This window comes from Pan troglodytes, chromosome 21 (genome assembly GCF_028858775.2).
Source record: "Pan troglodytes isolate AG18354 chromosome 21, NHGRI_mPanTro3-v2.0_pri, whole genome shotgun sequence".
Taxonomy (NCBI): domain Eukaryota; kingdom Metazoa; phylum Chordata; class Mammalia; order Primates; family Hominidae; genus Pan; species Pan troglodytes.
Genome location: NC_072419.2, coordinates 16,258,330 through 16,280,838, shown reverse-complemented (window position 1 = coordinate 16,280,838; position 22,509 = coordinate 16,258,330). Strand labels below are relative to the sequence as shown.

The window sequence follows — 22,509 nt, the reverse complement described above, 5'->3', positions numbered from 1 at the left end:
TCCCTCTTTTCTTCCTTTCTCTCTCTATTCTCTGTAAGCAAACGGAAGCTTTACTGGGTCTCATGGAGCCATAAATTTGTCACTCCTGTCTTTCAACTTTGCAGACAATTTAAAAAGTAAAGTGCACAAATCTTGTAAATTATAATTGTCCAGCAGATGACTTTGCATAGATAAGGTTAACTTAGAGGCAATTGATGGGGTAGAGTTTGACAGTGCATTCTGTGATAGGTATGTCTAAGGTGACAGAGAAAAGATTTTGATGGGTCAGCCCAAGACTTTGTGTTGGTTCAGTTGCAGAAGGCTGAGCTGTATGGCACCTGAGAGACCATCTAGTTAAACCCTTTCATTTCCAATCATTTCAGAGAGCATGGGTGCCCTATCAGTTATCTACTGCTGCAGTCATGCTGCATAACAAACAACTACAAAACCTCAGAGGCATATTGCAGTGAATGTTTATTGCTCATTGATCTTGAATCAGCTCTTATGATCTTGGCTTAGCTAGGTTCACTTGCATTTCTGTACTTGGCTGGCTGTTGGCTGATTGAGGCTGGCCTCAGCTCAAAAGACTGGGGCAACTCGAATCTGCTCTGTCTCTCATCTTCCAGCAGGCTAGCCAAGGTATGTTCTCAAGTTCAGGGCAGTGGTGCAAGAGCACAAGAGAAAACACATAGGTCTCTCAAGATGTAGTCTTAGAGGACAAATACGTTGCTCAGTCTGTTGGCCAAAGCAAGTCACATGGGGTAGAGAAGTATAACTACCTTTTGGGGAGCCACTGCAATGTTACATGGCAAAAGGTGTAGGTAAAAGGAGGGTGAATGATGGAGGCATTACCAAATCTACAGGTTACCTAGCAGGTTAGGGATAGCAAAAAGACAGAGCCAGGCCTCTTATTCCACCTCCACACAAATGCCTTTCACATCATTTCTAGAGAATACCAATTTGTCTTAGACATGCCCCACTCCCCAAATAAGCCCCTGGTATTTAGAGCCTTCACATTTCTGCCAGGCTCCCTTCTAATCCTTCAGTTGTGCGAGCACCTTGTTCTCTGCCAGCAGTCAACTAATCCCTGCCAAGGTATTAACACTTAATTAAGGTGTTTGCTGTTAAAGTCCAGTAGTGGCTCCGACATTTTTCCACCAAAGAACGCTTTTAATTCCTTTTCCCTATAGACTCCACATTTGGAAATTGCTTTGTACCAGAGTTCTTAATAATGATTTCTCCCTCTAAAATATGAAATATGTGCAACTGCCAAATATAGCTTCTGGTTGGCATGAGATACTGAACTGAGCATGAAAAGCTAGACAGAAGCAAAGACTTTGACTGCTTCAGTGACGACCTGTGTTTTCATGGGTCGATGTCCAAGTTTGATTAGGCCTTTTGACCCTCACTTTTATCTTAACTGATTCCAAATTGAGAGTCATGGTGAGAAGATATGCTTCTATCTAGAGCATTTTCTTGTAACTGGACTTTTCTGAGAATAAAACATACTTCCCTTCTATCCTCCAGTCAGTCTTGTATTCTCTCAAATTATGCTTGGAAAATTATTGATTATTCAAAAAAGATTGATTATTCAGTCACACTCAGGTCACTAATCTGACCCCTGAGAAAAAGTTGGGGCAGAGGTACAGGTTCATATCGAAAATTGATGTCATTTAGCTTTTGGAAAAGACTATTTAAAAATCAAAAGAAAGTATAGCATAAATTAAAAATGGCACTGTCCCTTGGGCAGGTAATTTAGTGTACCTGTTTCTGAATTTCTGGTGACTTGAAATTCAACTCCCATAACATAAACTAAGGATGATGTTAGAATTGCCAGCAATTTCAGTATAGTAATATATTTCACAAACATGAGTTGCACTCCAAATGCATGCAAGTTTCTTGTTATCTCTGTATAACAAGAGAGATTAAATACAGAGATCATTTTATGCAGCTGGAATGTTTGGTTATTTCTATAGCTCTAGCCAAGTAGAGAAGTCAGTGAGCACTTAGAAAATGGTTGCAAGCTGTGATTTAAAAAAAAAAAAAAAAAAAAGAAAGCAAAAAAAAAAAAAAGAAAGCAAAGAAAGAACTTGTGTTGATTCAACTGCGGAAAGAAAAATTTTTCACTGTGGTGTGGCATCATGATATTTGAGAGACTTTGCATATATTACAGAGTATTATAAATACTGGATAAAGTACCTGAAGCATTTGTGAGAGGAAGAATAATCCCTGTGTGCTTTTTAAATTTATCATTCACTTATTAAATACAGTAGAGGAGTTAGAGCAGTTGTGTCTAGAAGAACTTTCAGCATTAATGGAAATGTTTATATCTGCACAGACCAGACAGTAGCCATTAGCCTCACGTGGTTATCAAGCACTTGAAATGTTACTATTGCAACTAAAAAACTGAATGTTTACTCTCCTTAAAAAAATGAACAGCATTATTGCATTGTAACTGACACACACACACACACACACACAAACTGCCCATATTTAAAGAATGCAATTTGATACATGTTGAGATATGTATACAACCATGAAGTCATCAATTGAATCAGGATAGCAAACATCTCCGTCACTCTGAAGTTTTATTACAGCCTTTTAAAATTTCTCTCATGCCTTTTCCTGTGTGCCCAACCTCTGTCCCCAGGAAACCACTGATCTTCTTTCTGACACTGTATGTTAAGTTGCATTTCCTAGAATTTTATATAAATGAAATCGTTCAGTATGTTTTTTTCCTCTGGCTTCCTTAACTCAGCATAATTATGCTAAGGTTCATACATGTTGTAGCATGTGTCAATATTTTATTCTATTTATTGTTAAACAGTACTCTATAGTATGAATATAGCACAAGTTGTTTATACATTCACCTGTTGATGGACATTTGTGTGGTTTCCACTTTTTGGCTATTACAAATAAGGTTATTATAAATGTGTATATAAGCCTTTGTATGGGAATATGCTTTTATTTCTCTGGTGTAAATACCTAGGCATGAAAAGGCTGGATCATATAGTAGGCATATGTTTAACATTATTAAAAGCTGCCAAACTGTTTTCCAAAGTGGGTTATACAATTTTCCATTCCCACCGAGAATGTGTAAGAGTTCCAGTTCCTCCACATTGTTTTTTTGTTTGTTTGTTTGTTGTTTTTTGAGACCGAGTCTCACTCTCTGTAACCAGGCTGGAGTACAGTGGTGCGATCTCGGCTCACTGCAACCTCCAGCTCCCAGATTCAAGCGATTCTCCTGCCTCAGCCTCCCAAGTAGCTGGGACTACAGGCACGTGCCACCACACCCAGCTAATTTTTGTATTTTTAGTAAAGATGGGGTTTCACCATGTTGGCCAGGGTGGTCTTGATCTCTTGACCTCGTGATCTGCCCACCTCGGCCTCCCAAAGTGCTGGGATTATAGGCATGAGCCACCATGCCCAGCCCCAGTTCCTCCACATTCTTACTAACACTTGGTATGGTTAATCTTTTAAATTATAGCAATTCTAATGAGAATATAGTGATACTCTATTTTGTTTTCATTTTACATTTTCCTAATGACTAATGATATGGAACATATTTTATGTGTATAGTTGTCATCTCTAAATATTCATGAAGGGCTATTCATTAAAGGCTTTTCAAAATCTTTTGCCCATTTTTTAGTTGGGTTGCTTGCTTTTTTTTATTATTACTAATTACTACTGCAATTAAAACATTTTCTGTGTATTTATTCTATCAGTTATTGAGATAGCATTAAATCTTCAATAATAATTGCATATTTGTCTAGTTCTCCTTGTAGTTCTGTCAGCTTTTGCTTTATGTATTTTGAAACTCTGTTTTTAGGCATATAAACATTTAGGATTGTTCAGTCTTGATGAATTTTCTCTTTTATTGTTATGAAATTTATCCTTGGTAATATTGTTTGCTCTGAAATCTATGTTTTATGATATTAATAAGCATTCCAGCTTTCTTTTGGTTAGTTCTAGCCTATCCTTTTCCATTGTTTAATTCAATTTATTTGTGTCTATCTATACACTGTGTTCCTTAGAGGCAGCACAGAGTTGAGTCTTGCTTTTTTATCCAATCTGATATCTCTGTCTTTTAATGGGGTATATAGACCATTTACATTTAATGTGATTATTGATATGGTTCAGTTTATGTCCATCACCTTGCTATGTCTTTTCTATTTGTTCCATCAGGCTTTTTTTTTGTCTCAAAATATCTTTATTTCACTTTCAATGTTGTAATATATTTTTGTTGGACATAGAACTCTAGATTGATGGGTTTTTTTTCTTTCAGTAAAGATTTATCTCTACTGTCTTCCTATTTGCACTGTTTCTAATAAGAAATCTGATGGCGACTTTATTTTTCTCTGTTCATATATTTTCCCCCATTGGCTTCTTCTGAGACTTTCTTATTATCACTGTTTTTGAGCAATATAATTATGATGTGTTATAGTGTCATTTTCTTCATGTTTCTTGTGCTTGGAGTTGTGAACATAAAATAACATGGAGACCAGACTTCAGAATTCTCCGAACAGACAAAGCCAATTTGGCCACATAAGCGAAACTTAAAGTTATTTCTTGTAAACACTTCTGATCATCATAAACCAATCTTAAGTTGCCTTCTAAAGATGGTATAAGATGAGCACTTTCAACCAATCCTCTGTGATCTTGAAACCTTCATGATAATAACCCATCATTTTAAAGGTTAAACAACTTCCCCATTTTTGCTGTGTAAGCCAGCCTGTAACATCATGCCTCTGAGCTTCCTCTTATGACTGGGCTTGAGGTCACTTAGTTCTTGAACTATTATTTTATATGCACAATAAACTTAAAAAAATTTTAATTTGATCTGATTTTATTTTTGACAGGATTCACTGGGCTTGTTAAATCTTTAGATACATTATTTTCATTAAGTTTGGAAATTTATTCAACCATTATGTCTTCAAATGCCTCTTTTGTCCCTTCCTTTGTATCCTCTTCATTGGAAAATCCACTGACACTTAAATTAGGCTACTTGAAGTTGTTCCACAGGTTGGTCATATGTTGTTCATTTATTTTAGATCATTTCTCTATGTGTTTCATTTTAAATTGTTTCTATTGGCCTGGCGCGGTTGCTCATGCCTGTAATCCCAGAGTTTTGGGATGCCGAGGCGGGTGGATCAGCTGAGGTCGGGAGTTCAAGACCAGGCTGACCAACATGGAGAAACCCCATCTCTACTAAAAATACAAAATTAGCCGGGGGTGAGGGTGCATGCCTGTAATCCCAGCTACTCGGGAGGCTGAGGCAGGAGAATCACTTGAACCTGGGAGGTGGAGGTTGTGGTGAGCCAAGATCATGCCATTGCACTCCAGCCTAGGAAACAAGAGCAAAACTCCATCTCAAAAAAAAGAAAAAATAGATTGTTTCTATTGCTATGTCTCAAAGTTGTATTTTTAGTAGAGACGGGTTTTCGTCATGTTGGCTGGGCTGGTCTTGAACTACTCCTGACCTTAGGTGATCCACCTACCTCAGCCTCCCAAAGTGCTGGGATTACAGGCATGATCCACTGCGCCTGGCCGGTGGTGGATATTTTTATAGTCCTATCAATATTCTTGAGCTTTGTTTTGAGACACAGTTAAGTTACGTGGAAGCTGTTTTTTGTTGTTTTTGTTTCTAGTTTTTGTTTTTTTAGTCTTGCTTGAAGATTTCTTCAGTGCAACTAGGGCAGCGCTCAATCTGGGGTAATTATTCCCATCTATTTTGGCAAGACCTTCCTGAGTACTTTACCTAACGTCCACGGATCTTCGGCCTTTCCAGTCTTGCTGATGAAAACAGAAACCGTTACTGGCCTTGTGTGAAGGTTGGCCATGGTAACCTCTAAACGTTTTAGGTGGTTCTTTCCTCATCCTCAAGTAGTTTCCTCACATGTTTGAATTGATCACTACTCAGTCGAATACTTGAGGGAGACATTGTACAAATCTCTGATTCTCTGGAATTTTTATTTTTTCCTTTCACTCCTGCCTCACTTTCCCCCTACCCCAGTCTCTCTCCAGCTCTCCCCTCTGGTACTCCATCTGGAAAACTCCAGCTACTTTTGTCTCTTTGGTCTCAGCTCAGTCAACAAAACTCAGGGAACTGATCTTTTCCTGGGTTCCCCCTCCCTGCACCACATCCTGGAAATTCTTTCTTAGGCCTTGATTTTTTTAATATGAAAAAATGAAAGTGTCTACAACCAATTGGTAGGGTTATTTTAAAGAATGAGATCTGATCTTTAAAGCACATAGCTAGTAAATATTCATTAAATGAAAAATCCTTTTCCTGTACATAGCATTATGTATTATGTATACTTTCCTTAAGAATAATTTTGACAAATGACAGTTCATTCACCACTTCTGAGTCAGCCACAGGGAAACCTGCTTCTCCCTTTTGTTGTTCTGGGGCTCTTGTATCCCATAGCGTCTTCTCTCACCAGTATGGTTGTCCTAGACTGGTTACCTGTCTCTTCCTTCGTTTCTGCAAAACACCTCTAATGCTAGGGGAAATATTTGCTAGCCGACTTCATTAAGATTTACAGAGAGTAGTTATTACACACAATGAGAGAAAACTTTTAGATCAGTGTTGGTTATTAACATTTCTGAAAGCATCAGACATTTTTAGCTACAGGGAAATTCTCACTGGCTGTGTGAATTATTAGCAGGTCCTGGGGTTTTTCTCTGACTCCCACCCCGTGGCCTGTGTGTATGTGTTTGTGTGTGTGTGTGTGCATGTGCGCGTGTGTGTCTATCAGTCTTTTTCTCTCTTGCTTTCTTCTTCTATCTTTCTGTGTACATATTTCTCTTTTGTTTCTCCTTCTATTCCCTAATGTCATTTCTGTATCTCTGTCTGTTAGTCTGTCTCTCCCTGTATGTATCCCTTCTCTTATCATTCCCTTTTTGATTTATTTAATTTCCCACTCACCATTACCAAATTCATTTTACTCTTCCATGGAGGCCATCCTAGCTCTTTGACTTTTTCCAAACAGACCTTTGGCCTACTTTTGCACATACTGACACTCAATATAGAGCTTCTGGTAAACAAAGACCCAAACATTTCCCCAGGTTTTCAACTTTCCTAATACAGAAAGCTGTCAAAAACTTTGATATTACAACTTTTCTTTTAGCACATCTGAGATCAACTTCAAGCCCACAGTAGAGTTAACAGGATAAATTCACCTATTACCACAGGAAATCTAATAGAAGCTTCCTCAAGACACCTTCTTCTCTATGATGGTCTTTGGAAGGATTTCTACTTCACATTAAAAGGAGAGCATCCTCATGTTAATGATCCAACCTTAGGAAGCCATTTAAAATGTGTTAAAACCAGGGTAGGAACTCTCCATACAGATCATTGTGTTTGGACTTTATTTTTAATTTTTATTTTTACTTTTGTACCATAGTGGTATGCTTCTGAGCAGAGAATCAGGTCTGGAGAGATGGGTAGAGAACTTCCTGAATTCTTGCCAGTCTTTCAAATGACCAGCCATCATGGCAGGAACTAAGATGAGTAATGTTGTTTAAAAAGAGAAAGAAAGAGCCAGGTGCAGTGCCTCACACCTCTAATCCCAGCACTTTGGGAGGATGAGGCGGGTGGATCACTTGAGGTCAGGAGTTCAAGACCAGTCTGGCCAATATGGTGAAACCCAGTCTCTATTAAAAACACAAAAATTAGTTGGATGTGGTGGCATGTGCTTGTAATCTCAGCTACTTAGGAGGCTGAGGCAGGAGAACTGCTTGAACCTGGGAGGCAGAGGTTGCAGTGAACCAAGATTGTGCCACTGCACTCCAGCCTAGGTGACAGAGCAAGAGTCTGTCAAAAGATAGAAAGAGAGAAAAAGAGAGAGAGAGAAAGAGAGAGAGAAGAAAGAAAGAAAGAAAGAAAGAAAGAGAGATTGGTAACTATGTGAGGTGTTGAATATGCTAATTAGCTTGATTATGGTAATTAATTCACAATGTATACATAAATTATCAATTATACCTCAATAAAGCTGAATAAGAGTAATGTATTATCTCATCTCAACATCAATGTTCACTGCCTTCAAAGAATTTATCCCAGTGTGTAATTATGCATGCATTTGTTTAATTGATTACAAACTATCTTCCTTACTAAACTATTACTTCTGTGAGGTCAAAAGACCATGTCTGATTTATGCATAATTCATTATCCAGTCCCTAGCCAGTATCTGCCCTTTTAAACACCTGATAAATATTTAAATCTAGTTCTGAGAAAGTAGGTTCTTCCAGACACAAATTAGTGTCCAGTAAAATACAAACAAAGTGTTATGTTTATCAGCTAGTTCCAACAGTATTGGTAAGAGAGAGAAGTTGATGTCTTTTCCAGATTATGCTATTGTTTTAGGGTTGTAAATAATCAAAGATGATAATTGGTGTCTACGCAAGCACCATTTCTTCTCAAATAAGGGAGAATTACAAACCTTAGAGCTAACTGGAAGAAAGCATGTCCAGACAGAGGTCTTACTATTTTGGGGATTTTGTTGGGGTATGATTGAAGAGGATGGAGTGAGAGAAAGAGCAAAACAGGAGACAGATATTGACAGACCAATCCAAGATTAGAGAACCCTTGAACTCCTTATAGCCCTTGGGTAGATAGTTGTGTAGGAGAGGGGAAGTGTGTGGGTATGTATGTACCAAGTGGAATTATCAGAGCTATTGGAGGAATCAGATCTACAAGAGAGCTCACATGAGTTTATTTTATCACAAAGACCTGGCAGTAATAATTATGCTAATTTAAACCTGGAAGGATGTAGACTAAAATGTCAACAATGTCTTCAGTACTGGAATTCTGAGTGATTTTTTTTCTACTTTGTGTTTTTATGCATTTTCCCAATTTTTCTATAATGAACACATGCATAACATGTCATCAGAAAGTTTTAAAAATGCATAACTTTTTCCATTTATGTTTGGTACAAACCATTTGTTTCATAATCTGGAGTGCAAGTGAAAATTTACCTTAGAAAGCACACTTTAAGTATTACTGAGTTATCAGGTAATTTGGCAGCCTTAATGCTTGAAATATTTTATTGATGTTAGAGTACTTAAGCTATTAAAACTTTTTTTTTACTTAAACTTTCAGAAGAGTGAGTTTTTTCCATTTTTGACGCAGTACTAATTTTTGGCTAGAAGTTTTACAGCTTGACATGCCACCTGACCTCTGTACCTTCTATTTGACCTAATGTATCTATAGATCATTTAAATGAGCTCATTTGACTCAAGAGAAAATCCTTACATGTCAATTTTCAATGTAAATGAATTCTGTTTTAAAGACTAATACTTTCATTGGTAGCTGATTATAAAACTGTGCTATTAATTTTGACATTTTATATTCACTTCAGACTTTCTATATTATTATGTTTTATTACCCACGCTGCAGAATATAAATAAATGTGCTTTATTATTTGCTTGGGATTTTAACTAAGGCTTAATGGATTTTATTCTGGCATACTTTAATGTCCCCAAAATTCATCTAATTGCAAAGTACTTTAGTTACAAATGAGCCAACTTCCATTAACATACTTCCTCTACACTGCAAAGTATCTGCTTTAGAACAGGCATATTTTAAAACTAAAATAAAACCCCAACTAGTTGGTGTCAGCTTTTGTCTTGCTAGTATAATTTCTATCAACATGTTTTAGAAATTTTATTAATCTGTTATATTTGAAATGTCATTGTTTTCCTCTCTGGTTATTGCTATTCCAAAGATCCTTTAACCATCACAGTAAATCACAGAGTTCCTCTAGACTTGAATGCCCCATACAGGAGCCACTAACCACATGTGGCTACTGAGAACTTGAAATGTGGCTACTCCAAATTGATTTGTGCTGAAAGCATAAAACACATACTGGATTTTAAAGACCTATGATGAAAAAAAAGAGTGAAAATGTGTTACTGAAACATGTTGAAATGGTGATATTTTGGTTATATTTTGTTAAATAAAATGCATTATTAAAATTAAACTCACCTCTTTATTTTTCCTTTTAATGCAGCTACTGGAAAATTTAAAATTATATTTGTGACTCACATTTGATTATAATGTGATTATAAAATTGTTCTATTAATTTTGACATTTTATATTCACTTCAGACCTTCTATATTATTATGTTTTATGGTTCACATTATATTTCTATTAGACAGTGATACTTTAGAGCTTGTTTCTTCACCAAGGGGATATGCTCAACCAAAATGTGTTGGTGAATGAAGCCCCCAGTCCCTACATACATCAAGCCTTGTCAAGATAATATCCACCCAAGCTTTCTCCCACTATGTCAGTGTTCACTGGACCTCACTGAGGTTTCTTGCTGAATATGGCAGCACAGGAATTTTCTCTTATCTAACCTCTGGATTTGCTTTTGGGAAACGTTTCTTTTTAACCATTGGCAAATGTGAATCCCAGTCATTTTTCATTAGATAAGGCTGAGTCCTTATATAATAGATCAAGGGTTAGCACAGCAAACCAGCATACAAGAATTTGAAATCAGCAATCAGAGCTTAGTGAAACAGAAAATCACTTGCTTGGGCTAATAGTGGTTGCTTGTGTCTGCAATTTAGTGGTGTATGTGTATGCCTTCAATCCACAGGAGTCAGCATGACATGTAAGAACACACCCATATCATCATAGCTTCTCCAGATTGTTGTCAAGAGCTTTTTACCTTTTACAAAGAGTCTTCAGAGGCTGAGACACTCGTAAGCGTGCATATATTCTTGCTTTTTTGGTAAAGGCTTGTGATGCAGAAGAAATGATAAATACCTAAATTGAAAGCAAGGGCTTGACATTCCTAAGTTTCTTATGTAACTAAGATAATTGTTTAAAAGCAGAAGGTTCCACAGAAGTGTACTTTTTAAAAATTTATCTGAAAACATAGCAGTATAGTAGCACTAATAAGTTGAAACATCCTCTTGTCATGGTAATTTTATTGATGAAAGCTGGCATTTAGTTTAAAAATAGTAAATATAAAAACATCAATTTGAATTGTACTACTTTTTATTAGAGATATAAAATGTTAATAGCTCTTAAGTATTTTAATTTATAGGTTGTCACTTCTAATATATTTTAATACACACTTCTTATATATTTAATAAAAATAATCTTAAATATTTTAAAATCTGCTATCATATAAATAACTAATTATTTTACATGTCTATTTTTATGACTGTTTTTAGGAGAACATGATTTAGCATTTGTTTGAAAAATTCTAATTCTCTTTTTTTTTTTTTTGAGACAATTCTCTCTCTCTCTCTCTCTCTCTATTTTTTTTTTTTTTCCCCTGTTGCCCAGGCTTGAGTGCAGTGGCATGGTCACAGCTCACTGCAACCTCCACCTCCCAGGTTCAAGCAATCTTCCCACCTCAGCCACCAGAGTAGCTGGGACTACAGGCACACACCACCACACCTGGCTGGTGGTATTTTTGTATTTCTTGTAGAGACAGAGTTTTGCCATGTTGGGCATGAGTACAAGAATATGTAAAAAAAAAAACCCAAAAAAACAAAACACAGCAAATCTACCACAGGTTTCTTCTATCTTTGAGCTCTACCTGCAGTGGGGATAGATACATGAGTTCTTTCTCACTTCATGGTCCAAGAGCACTGCTGAAACTCCAGCCATCACATCAATTTTCTAGGCAAGAATCAGTAGAAGCAGGGAAGATCAAATAGGGCTCATTCAGCCTGCCGTCTCATTCTAATGAGCTTTCCCTAAAGTCTCACTAAAACACTTGTGCTTGCATTCCATTGACCACCTGTGGGTACAAGAGATACTGAGAAATATGGTCTTTTATATAATACCTCGTGCCTACATAAAATCAGGATTCTGATGCTATGGAAGTGGATATTGAGACAACAACCAGCAGTATCATACACATTAATCAAAGGTACCAACTTTCAGTTTGCTCTGATTGTTGGCCACCGTTATCAGACATCCTAACTTTTCAAAAGAAACTACAAACAGAAGTTTTATGTGAAATCTCCTGTATTTTAAATGTTAGCATCTTATTCAAATAAATTTTAAATTTTTATTATGATTTTTTTTTTTTTTGAGATGGAGTTTCGCTCTGTCACCCAGGTTGGAGTGCAGTGGCACGATCTTGGCTCACTGCAAGCTCCACCCCCTGGGTTCACACCATTCTCCTGCCTCAGCCTCCCAAGTAGCTGGGACTACAGGTGCCCACCACCATGCCCAGCTAATTTTTTTGTATTTTTATGAAATAATTTTAGGCCTACAGAAAACTTGCAAAAAAAGGTATAAATATTTCCATATGTTCTTCATCCTTAATGTTAACATATTGTATAACCGTAGTACAATTACCCAAATTGGAATTTTAAATTGGCACAATACTATAAATGAAGAATTGGCATTATTTTGTAGTAAGCCAGATAGGAACTATTTTAGGTGTCTGTCACTACAACTTAATTCCGCTATTGTAGTGAGAAATTAGTCATAGACAATGCATAAACAAATGAAGGTATCTGTGTTCCAATAAAACTTTATTTACAAAAAAAAAAAAAAACAGATCTAGGAAGGATTTGGCCATGGGCTGTAGTTTGCCAACTCCTGCTGTAAACTGAACTTATAGACCTTATTTGATTTCATCAGTTTTCTCATTAACATCCTTTCTCTGTTCAATCCAAGATCCAAAATGTATTTAGTTGTTGTCTCCTTAGTGTCTTGCAAACTGAGTTATTTTTCCTTCCTCTTTTGTGAATTTGACTCTTTTGAAGTGTACTATTCAGGTATTTTGTAAAATATCCCTCAATTTGGATTAGTCTGAAGGCTTCTTGTGATTAGATTGAGGTTATCTATAATACAGATGTGTGCACATGCATGGGTTAGTACACATATGTATATTTCCTAACTCTGAGAGAACCTACAGTTAATGACACTCCAGTAGCAAAGGGCGCACCTCTTATTTTAGTTTATTTGTGCACTATAACAAAGTACCCGGGATTGGGTGACTTAGAAACAACAAAATTTATTTCTCGTGATTCTGGAGTCTGGGAAATCCAAGATCAAAGCATCACCAGGTTCAGTGTCTGGTGGAGGATCCTTCCTCGTCGATGGCACCATCTCGGTGTCTTCACGTGGTGGAAGGAATGGAAGGGCAAAAGCAGCTCTCTGAAGCCTCTTTTATGGCCGTAGATCCTGTCCATGAGGGCAGGGCCCTCATTGCCTAATCACCTCCCAAGGGCCCCACTTGTTAATATTATCACCTTGGGGGTTAAGTTCCAACATATAAATTTTGGGGGGGACACATACACTCAAACTATAGCACCTAGCACCCAGATCTTGGTGGTTTCTAAACACCATTCTCCAATAAAAGGAAATGAGGCTCCTTGGAAGAAGTGATTGAGTCCATGGCTGGAGAAGGGAAACTATGAGAACTGCTCAGAATTTTTGTGTTGCCAAAAAGGAAGGTAGCACACAAAAATAATAAGAACATGTACACAGGACACGGAAACCAACATGCAGGAGCCCCGAGTGGCCAGAACTGGAAAAATTGGGGCAACTAAATATAAAATCGTTTTGCATTATATGCAAGAGTTTTGCATTATAACCCTTAGAATAAAATAAATATCCACATGTACATGGTGATATAAATAAATAATTGAATAAATAAATAAATGGGGGAGAAGGGACAGCTCTCCTTGACTGAAGAATTCTAATTAATAAATGTAGAAGGAATGAGAGAAACAGAAAATTACCATTTGGCAAATAGCATAGTAACAATTGTGGCAGACACAATCTACTGACAGATACTAAAAACATTGGGACAAAGTTTGTAGAGAGCAGGATGTTTGCATAATCTTAAATGTCACCCTCAAGATATTTATTGATTGCAAAGGGAAAAATATAGTAACTTTTTATGGTGTGACAGACCCCACCTTAACCAAATGAAGAAGGTTAACTTCACCAGTAATAACACATGACATCATAAACCTCCCACTTCAAACACTGATTTGGTTAATCAGTGAAAAGATTTTGCCCTTGGGTCATCAGTTTGCAACTTTTACCGTATAGTACACTTTTGATAGTATTTAATTTGCTACAGCTTTGCCATTACAAAAGTAAAATAGAAATAATTTACGTTTTCTTACCTCTTAAAAAATAATGTATTTTTTTTGCCAATTAGAAAAATGTGGAAGTATGACTTATTTACAGTAGGTTAAATGAAGTATACACCTTTGATATTCCCTGTATTCAAATGCTAAGATTGGTAGGATTTCTAGAAAGAAAACAAAGGCCATACAACTTCATGAACTACACTAGATTTAAAAATTATGAAGATTCTAATTGGCAAAGCCTTTGGACCAGACATTCCAAACTCATAACTTCCACTTTTACTATTCTGTTGAATTAATCATATCCCAGAGCACACCTCTTTGGTGTCTAGCATACATAGTTGATCATCCTTTTTGGTCGCTAATACTTTTTTTTCTTTTACTTTAAGTTCTGTGCAGAATGTGCAGGTTTGTTACATAGCTATACATGTGCCATGGTAGTTTGCTGCACCCATCAACCCGTCATCTAGGTTTTAAGCCCTGTGTGCATTAGGTATTTGTTCTAATGTTCTCCCTCCCCTTTGGTCACTAATACTTTTAAATACTTGGTAAAAAATCCTTGTGCCTTTCCCCTTCAGCCATATAATCAAAGTTCTATTTATACTTTTATTTGCTTAAAAAAAAATCCCTGTACTCAATTTTGACCTGCATTTAGTTAACATCATTTCCACTTAGAATCACTTATTCTTTTCAGGATTTCAGTTTATTGAACACAACACCCAAAGTAGATGAATTCCAGAAGTTAAATCGCTGTGTGCAAGCCATCACAAATACAGACAGAGCTGCTGAGGCTATTACTTTTTGACTGCGATGTTTCTAAGTCAATTGAACTGTGATTGTCCTTTATATATATTTCAGTTGACTTCTTAAATTTAAACTTCTGAGCAATCATATTCAAGAAAAGTAGCCAATGGCCCACCAAACAGGATCCATAATCCTAAAAAGACATGAGTTTGGAAGCTGTGTCTGTGGATTCAAACTTAGGTGAGAATTTGTTTAGAATGGGAAAATTATTTATGACAAATTACCAAGTTAAAAAGCTGACAATGAAAACATCACAAAATCAGAGAGACAATGTACCTTTATTAGGAAACTGCCCACCCCACCTCTATAACACCTTGACTCCTACAAATATGGGCTGTAAATGTTTTGATTATCTCTCTACCTTTAAATATAAAAATTATTTTGAAACATCATTCTATAGAGAAAATAGAAATATAACACAGCCTTTCCTCTAGGATGTCAAATTAATTTTTTTTCTTATTACTGAAATTTTAAAAAATGCCTTTTGGTGTCATAATTTGTTATTTGTAATGGCACATACTTTTTTTAGAATTATCAAACTTTGGAAAATCTTTATTGCATTTCTTGAATATAACATATCAGTACATTTAAAATTTACCATATAATGACTAGTTTTAATACTCTTTAAACTGATTAAATACATCACCAGTTGCTCATCAATGTCTTCCTTGTTCTGACTATGATGAGTTTATGTTCTCTCCATACTTGTTAGTATTTTGTGTCAAATCTGTAAGAATTTAAATATTTCCCCATGTTCATGATTCACTTTTCTTCATTAATTAAATTTATCAAATAAGAACCAAAACATTACCTCTATTCAAAATTTTCCTTCTAATAAATTGTTGCTGTTGGTGTGTGCTGAAAATTCTTTTGCCGTAAGGGGCTTCTTGATATAAGAATAATTTTTATTGATTTAATCATTTAATTGTTTTTTCATGTTCCATTCATTTATTTCTTAGCTTTTCTTCCATTACATCATAAATAAATTTAAAGATGACCAAAAATGGTACAGTCTTATTTTTATGCAATCAAAGCAGAAAAGTTTAATTTCTCTCTTGTTTTAATAATAACCTTCAAAACATCTTTCCTTATTGCAGTTAAATGATATATTCCAACCTTGACAATTTTCTAAACCATATTTCTGTAAATTTTTGCAAATACTTTTTAGCATCCTCAGCACGTAGTTGCACCCATGTTGCAGGGCTTATGAAGCTTTATAAAAGGCAGACTTCTTCCAGGCACATACATCTAGTGTTGCAGGGCACAGTTATATGCAATATGCCCTCTCATCCTGCATGTTTGTTTGTGTGTGTGTGTTTCATTTTATTTTAAAAATTTTTTAAATTTTTAGTTTTTGTGGGTACGTAGTTAGTGTATATATTTATGGGTTATGTCAGATATTTTGATACAGGCATGCAATGTGTGATAATCACATCAGGGTAAATGGGACGTCCGTCACCTCAAGCATTTATCCTTTGTGTTTCGAACAATCCAGTTATACTCTTAGTTATTTTAACATATGCAATTAAAATTTTTTTTTACTATAATTATGCTACTGTGCTAGCAAATACTAGGTTTTTTTCATTCTTTCATCCTGCATCTTTGTGCTATGATGCCGGTTGAGTCAGTACATGGAGATGCTGGAGAACTCCTGGAAGCCATTCCTACAGTGGAATGACTAGCGAAGATGAACTATAATGGAAATTGAGTGCAAAACACATACATATATCCCATTAATTACAAACCAAATGCATTGCCAACAACCTCCCTTTTAGCTGGAGCCCCCAAATAACCATAGCTACCCCAACTCCAAGAAACACCTAGAAAGAAATGTGATACTGAAAGTCATTGCTAAAAATTCTTATTTGATACATTTTGTAAAGATATATGACCATGTGAACATATTTCTAGGGCTTTTCCCAAGCCCATAATGTCCACGAACAAGTGAGTGGCCTTGAGCTTTTGGCTTCATTGGTTTCATGCAACATACACCTCTGTTCCTTATTGTGCAAGAGAATATCGAAAACCAAGTCAATGAGGACACTGATGACAAATAAGTAGCGGAGGGTTGGCAATTCAAAGAAAACGAGTGCCTTGAAACCTTACACTTGAGAGAAGTTTCTCAAATTTGACAATAACTCTTAAAAATATCATACTTTGGTACTAAAAACATAAATAAATCTCCATAAACTACAAATTAAAAAAAAATTTTTTGGATCAGCCAAGCTGGGCCTTTTTTGGAATGTGCCTGTGGAAGTAAATAACCTGGATTTTGTGGTTTAGTCATTCATTTATGCTTCAGTTTCTGTTACAAATCTTCTGCTACATTTGTAATGTGCAAGCAATCTAGAATGGACGGGCAGTGTTCTGTTGCCCACAGACTAAGATTGGCTGACATGAGGTGCTATTGCATTACTCATATATGGGTGAAAAGGAAACATCCTGAGTCAGGTCTCTATTGCCATGAAAATGCTACATAATAAGCAGCCACAAATTTATTTATACATTTATTTAGCTCACAAACTTGTGAGGTTCAGCTGATCTAGACTGGGCTTGCTCATGCATCGTCAGGCAACTGCAGTGGGTGGACTAGATAGCTCGGGTGATTTGGCTGGATTTGCACATACTTATCAGGTGACCGTTCCCTAATCTAGGCTGCCTTTGCCTAGGGTGACCAGGGCCACATGGCTTCTCTTCTTATGTGTCTCATTCTGCATCTGCCAGCTGGACAGATTTCATGATGATGGCAGAGATGCAAGAACAGTTCGAAACGCACAAGTATTTGAAAATGTGGAGACGTCAGTAATGTCCCATGGAGCAAATCAAATCACATGGCTAAACCTAGAGCCAGAGAGGGAGAGACCTACAATGTTACCTGGTAGAAAGCACTTATACAGTGAAAGATGAAGAATTGAGGCCGTATTTTATTTTTGTAATCTATCATGGCATCTGGAACTGAACCCTTGATTTTTCTAACCAACACATTTAAATCTGATTCTCTCCAGTTCAGTAAATAGAACTCCTATCCATCTTGATGCTCAGGCCAAAATACTTTCCCTTGCACCTCAAAGCCATCAATGAGTCAACTAAAGTTTCAAAATACATCTAGAATTGAACCACGTCTCACTGTTCCCACTACTGCTCCTACCCTTGTGCAAACCCGCTGCCATTCTTCACCTGTGCAAACTTGATAGCCTCTTAACTAATATTCCCACTTTCAGTTTTTCCCTCCTGCAGTGTTTCCACCAATTCCAAGGAAACTTTTAAAACGTAAATTAGATCATGCACCCGCTGCTCCAAGCTCGTCAATGGCTTCCTCGTTTTATTGGACTTTATTGTAAGACCAATAAAATCTTCCAACAGACACCAGGCACGGTGGCTCACACCTGTAATCCCAGCACTTTGGGAGAATGAGGGGGGGAGGATCACTTGAGGTCAGGGGTTCAAGACCAGCCTGGCGGGGAAACCCTGTCTCCACTAAACATACAAAAATTAGCCGGGCATGGTGGCACACGCCTGTAGTCCCAGCTACTCGGGAAGCTGCGGCAAGAGAATCAGTTGGACCTGGGAGGTGGAGGTTGCAATGAGTCGAGATGGCGCCGCTGCACTCCAGCCTGGGCGATAGAGCAAGACTTCTTCTAAAAAAAAAAAAAAAAAAAAAATCTTCCATTGGATTCTATTGGGACTTACAATAAAATCCAAAATATTTACTGTAGCCTGAAAAGCCATGCGTGGTCTGGTCACTGGCTACTTACCTTGCCTTTTTAAAAATTTATTTATTTATTTATTTATTTATTTATTTATTTATTTATTTATTTATTTGAGACGGAGTCTCGCTCTGTCCCCCAGGCTGGAGTGCAGTGGCGCGATCTCGGCTCACTGCAAGCTCCGCCTCCCGGGTTCATGCCATTCTCCTGCCTCAGCCTCCCGAGTAGCTGGGACTACAGGCGCCCGCCACCATGCCCAGCTAATTTTTTGTAGTTTTAGTAGAGACGGGGTTTCACCATGTTAGCCAGGATGGTCTCGATCTCCTGACCTCGTGATTACAGGCGGTGTAATCACACGTGATTACAGGCGGTGTAATCACACGTGATTACAGGCGTGAGCCACGACGCCCGGCCTTGCCTTATTTTTATACCACTCTTTTCTCACTGACTCTGCTTCAGCCAAACAAGTCTTCACTGTTATTTATAAACATTGATAACCTCAGGACATTTGTACATGCTAACTCCCTGGCCTGGATGACATTTTGTACATGCTAACTCCCTGGCCTGGATGACTGTTGACGCTGCTGTTGTCTATAACACTCACTCACTCACTCAGTTCATTCAAGTTTCCCTTCGAATGAACTTCTTAACCTCTTTCTCTAGTAATTTTCTGTCACTCTCATTCTAGACCAGCTCTTTTTCTTTCTTCATGGTACATGTTAATAGTGGATATTATAAAGTACATTTGAATTTTAAAAAATAGCCTAAAGGAATAAACTTCTAGAAGCATTACAGCTAGAATGAAGATATTTCCAAAACATGATATATGGGAGAAGTGACAGCACGGGAAAACCCTACCACTGAAATATTAAAGTCTATTGCTTCTGGACATTTTAAATGTATAGTTTTTGTGATAGCTAAATATTACCTTTACCTGGAAAGCTTTTAGTCATGCTCTATTTTCTGAACTATATTTCCCAGTTAATATTAGAAGTACATTAAACACACACACACACACACAAAAACTATGAATGGCTTTGATAGCAAGCCTTGTGCTTACTGGCTACATTCTTTTTTTTTTTTTTTTTTTGAGACGGAGTCTCACTCTGTCACCCAGGCTAGGAGTGCAGTGGTGCGTTCTTAACTCACTGCAACCTCCTCCTCCCGGGTTCAAGCGATTTTCCTGCCTCAGCCTCCTGAGTAGCTGAGATTACAGGTGCGAGCCACCATACTTGGGCTAAGTTATTTTTGTATTTTTAGTAGAGACGGGGTTTCACCATGTTGGCCAGGCTGGTCTCAAACTCCTGACCTCAGCTGATCCGCCCACCTCGGCCTACCAAAGTGCTGAAATTACAGGCGTGAGCCACCACACCTGGCCAACATTCTTGCTCCTATATAGCTGTGGAGCCTTCAGGGAGCACTGTAGCATGCTAGGAAAATCTGGATCACTGTTAAGTGATGCCAAGCCCGAGTCCTTCGATTGAGCCACGGGAAGAGGAGCCCATATAATGGTGGGAAACCCTTTATATCCAGGGTTTTAATCCTTCTGCTGTGCCACAGAGAGATGTCTTTGGCAGTCGCCAGAAGACCAGGGGCCAATTTTTACAAAATGTTTTATTTTGCATATTTATCGAGATAAAATTTATGAAACAATTAACTCGTTTAAAATGAACAACTTAGTGACATTTAGTACATTCAAAAAGTTGTGCAACTACCACCACTATCTAATTCCAAAACATTTCCATTGCTCCAAAATAAACCCCTGTACCCATTAAGCAGTTACTCCTCATTTTCCTGTTCCCACGTCTCTGGTAACCACAAATCTGCTGTCTGTCTCTATGGATCTACCCATTCTGGATAGTTCATATAAGTACACTTATAAAATATGTGACTTTTTGTGCCTGCCTTCTTTCCCCTGACATGTTTTTGAAGTTCATCCACACTAGCATGTGTGAGTACTTTATTCTTTTTTCCGTTGAATAACATCCGACTGATTGGATATACTGCATGTTATTTATCCAATCACCTCTTGATGGTCATTTGGCTGTTACAACACCTTTTGGCTGTTATGAATAGTATCATTATGAACATTCCTATACTACATTTCTGTTCAGTGCCTGTTTTCAGTTTTTTGGGGTATATACCTGGGAGTGGAATTGCTATTATCACAGTGGCAACATAATTTTTTAATGTGTAAAATAAAATACCTAGGATTATTTTTAAAAGGCAGTAATGTTGATACAGAGCTATCAAAACATTAAATAAAATAAATGTGTGTTATGGTGATATATATTTCTTGATTTTGCAGTATAAGAAGATCTAATAGCAAGTCTACTAACTGCTGTGCATTCAAAGTATACATGATATTTCCAGGCATCTGAAACACTTGTAATATGAAAGGGTTTGTGTTTTTTTGGTCATAGCTCCTTCCAATATTATTGGGATTTATTGGCTGTTAAAGACTAAAAAAAATAAAAATAACTTTTTTTCTATCCAAATTCATGGAACCCTTGAAGTCTATCTAATTGAGCCCAGGGACAGTTACGACCCCCAGTTAAGAATCCCTGTTTTAAAGAAGGAGAGTGATGGTGAAAAACTCACTTCCTAGTAGCACATTTATCTCTGTCTAACTCTCTCACCACTCTTCTCCCATCTCATCTTTTGTCTTAGGAAATCTAAACTCAGCAGAATCAGCTTGGACAGGTGCAGATTCACTGAAGTGAAGGTTAGTGAATTCGCACACTCCAAAGACATTACAATGGAGTTGTAAACTGTTATCTTTTACCATTTTAGGTGTCAGATTAAATTTAAGTTAATTTCCATATAACTTAAACACAGGAATTAAAATAGCTTTTCTAAACCTAATGTTGTGTAGTACCTTACAGTATCTAAAGTTCTCACACATACATCATTGTATTTAATCCTCTGAAAATTGTGTAAGTAGGTGTTATAGAGGAAGTACACCCTGTTATTACCTTGGTTTTAGGATGAGGAAGCCCAGAGACAGAACAATGTAGTCAATTAAGTTTACAAGGCAAACACAATGGGCTAGAACCTGGTCATCTAGTTAATACAAGCTTTAAGTGCTTTTTCTATTGGAGCAGAAAATCAATATATCTAAACATAATTGTTCACTTGGCTTTTCAGTGTAAAGAAGAGTTACTCCAAAAATAAAAGCCAACACATTATAAATTGCTCTCTAAATGGGGGAAAAAAAGCAGTAATGTGATAATAGTATAGTTCACAGTCCTAGAAACTCAATTCTTCTATTGTCTCAAAGGAAATGTCTCAAAAAGGCAAGAAACTCAAACCAGATATTTTCCTGTAGGAAAAGGTGAAGATGTTTTCAAAAACTGAGTTTTATTATTACCTGAAAAGAAAAATAAAATAGTGCTCAATCTGTATTTGGAGAAATCCCCAAACAGAATATTGTTCTGTATGCTCTGAGAATTTTCTCTAGAGAGGATTTCCTTCATTGGACATATGCATAAATAATTTCTGCCAAAATGCAGTCCCGTATGTCATAGTTTTCTTGTTTTGAATGAAAGAAAATCCATTTGTGAGTGGGTTAGGTTTTCTACGCACCAAAAGTTACTTATTCAATTTTTAGAGTTTCTATTATGTTGCTTTCTCCTCTGGACACAGAACATACCTTATTCCAACAGTGAAGGGAAAGAAAAAATGCTGAGCTCTGGCTATAAATATTTTATCATGTATAGAGACAAAGATCACAGGGGGGCAGATGAGGAGCAGGAAACAAATGTGATGTTGTTTTCAAATCCTCAGAGGAGGTTTATATTAAACTGTCTCTGCCAGCTTGTTTTCTGCCTGGCTTTTACACTGTCAAACCCGGTAATGGAACGATTTTGTGTACTTGGAGTTCACCTACTGGATGAGGAATGCAGCATCTAACTGAAAGTGTTAAAATTATCCGTGTTATAAA

General features: G+C 37.0%; 1 protein-coding gene across 4 annotated transcripts in view; it reads left to right on the top strand.

The window, feature by feature from the left end:
• Window positions 1-22,509, top strand: part of PAK5 (p21 (RAC1) activated kinase 5) — a 302,347-nt gene that overhangs the window by 97,730 nt on the left and 182,108 nt on the right. The window contains exon 1 of one of the 4 annotated variants that reach the window (XM_016937440.3): window positions 21,022-21,291. The exons of the other annotated variants lie outside the window; for them this stretch is intronic. The gene's annotated coding sequence lies outside the window, so the exon portion shown is untranslated. Of the gene's footprint in view, window positions 1-21,021; window positions 21,292-22,509 lie in introns of those variants that run through there. 4 annotated transcript variants of the gene reach the window in all.